Here is a 2,034-nt window from a genome sequence, read left to right on the forward strand (position 1 = left end):
CATGGCGGAATACCCTGAGATTGTCACCACAGCACTTACATCCCTATCACCATTTCCGACATGCTATCTGTGTGAAGCGGGGATTTCTGCAGTGATGGCAACCGAAACAAAACAACAGAATAAACTGGACATAAGCGACACACTTCGGGTGTCATTGTCTCCTGTTACCCCAGATGGAACCGTCTCGTTGTAAAGAAACAAGCTCAGGGTTCTCATTGATTTAGCGTTGTAGTGAGTTAAAAAGGCATGTTTAAATACAATTAAATTAAAATTATTCATTTTAATTTAATTGTATAGCCGCCACCACCCACCCCTAGCGGGCCACGGTAAAATGATCAAACGTTGACCGGTCCGCGGCGAAAAAAAGGTTGGGGACCGCTGGTTTACACTACATGTCGTTTACACTAACACAGGGCAGTGGTGGCTCAAGCGGTTAAGGCTCTGGGTTGTTGGTGAGAAGATCGGGGTTCAAGCCACAGCACTGACAAACTGCCACTGTTGGGCCCTTGAACAAGGCCCTTAATCCTCTGTGCTCCTGGGGCACTGTGCCCTGACCCCAAGCGTTTGTGTTTATGTCTCCTACTGTATATATAAACTAGTGCTAAATAAATGCAGAACTAACGTTTTCTATACACTTTTCTTATGCTTATTCAAACATGTAGGTACAAGCTTTTTTTTGAGCTCGAGTGCTGTAAGAACAGATGTCGATTACGGCTAAAAAAAAAAAAGAATGTGGTTGACTAAAGCAAGCTGTTATTGTGTTTTTAATTAACTTAGCCTGGCTTCAAATCCCTCTTGCTTTTATTAGTAACGTAATGTGGTGATATTTGTGCTCGTCTGTGTAGGTTTCGCCACTACGGCTCCGGATTGTAAGGAATATTAAACGATGCAAATATGAAATAAAAATGAAATAAACAACAACCAGGGTTGCGATTATTCCTTAAATCTGAATGAGGTTAAAATTTGATATGTGTTTAAAATATTAGCAATTTTAACATAGAGAACAAAATCGATGATGCAGGTTAGTTCTTGGTATCAGATACATTAGAGCCCCTATAAAAATTCCTTTACTCACCAGCTTCTCCTTTCTTCTCTGTCTTTAGGTTTTGTTACCAGGAAGCCATAAAAAAGCATTAAAAGCCATTATAAAGATGGAAAAAGAAGGTTCAAATATATATTTTAACATTTATATATTGTGCAGTGTGAGGAGGAGAAGAGAAGAGCTTTGAGGTGAGATGCTGCTGGGTCATTTTTGGCTTTGTAGGCAAGCATCAGTGTATTGAAACTGATGTGTACAGCTACCAATAGCCAGTGGAGCAGTTGTGTGGTGTGTGTGTGTGTGTGTGTGTGTGTGTGTGTGAGAACAGTTTGTTCTTAATAGGATGTTCTTAGTGTTTCATTTACATCTTCTGGTCACCTACACTTCTCGAGCATGTAACCTCATCCTATCTGATCTTCTTTTTAATGCTAGAATTATCTGTTCACATTCACTTTCAGGTGATGGCTTTGTAAATGTGTGGTTTTGTAAGCTGCCATCGCCCCCTACTGATAAACCAGTGTACTCCTGGTCCTGGAGTACACATTGTCCAAGTTAGTGTTGCACAATTTCTCAGGTCTTCTCGGGTCACGGGGAGCCTGTGCCTATCTCAGGCGTCATCGGGCATCGAGGCAGGATACACCCTGGACGGAGTGCCAACCCATCACAGGGCACACACACACTCTCATTCACTCACACACTCACACACTACGGACAATTTTCCAGAGATGCCAATCAACCTACCATGCATGTCTTTGGACCGGGGGAGGAAACCAGAGTACCCGGAGGAAACCCCCGAGGCACGGGGAGAACATGCAAACTCCACACACACAAGGCGGAGGCGGGAATCGAACCCCCGACCCTGGAGGTGTGAGGCGAACATGCTAATCACTAAGCCACCGTGTGCCCCCTATTGGTTGGACAGAATATTCTAAAATGGCTAATAGAATAAAAAAAAACAATACTGTTTATTGATAACAGAAAACATATTTCAACAA

This window comes from Tachysurus fulvidraco, chromosome 6, assembly GCF_022655615.1.
Source record: "Tachysurus fulvidraco isolate hzauxx_2018 chromosome 6, HZAU_PFXX_2.0, whole genome shotgun sequence".
Classification (NCBI taxonomy): Eukaryota; Metazoa; Chordata; class Actinopteri; order Siluriformes; family Bagridae; genus Tachysurus; species Tachysurus fulvidraco.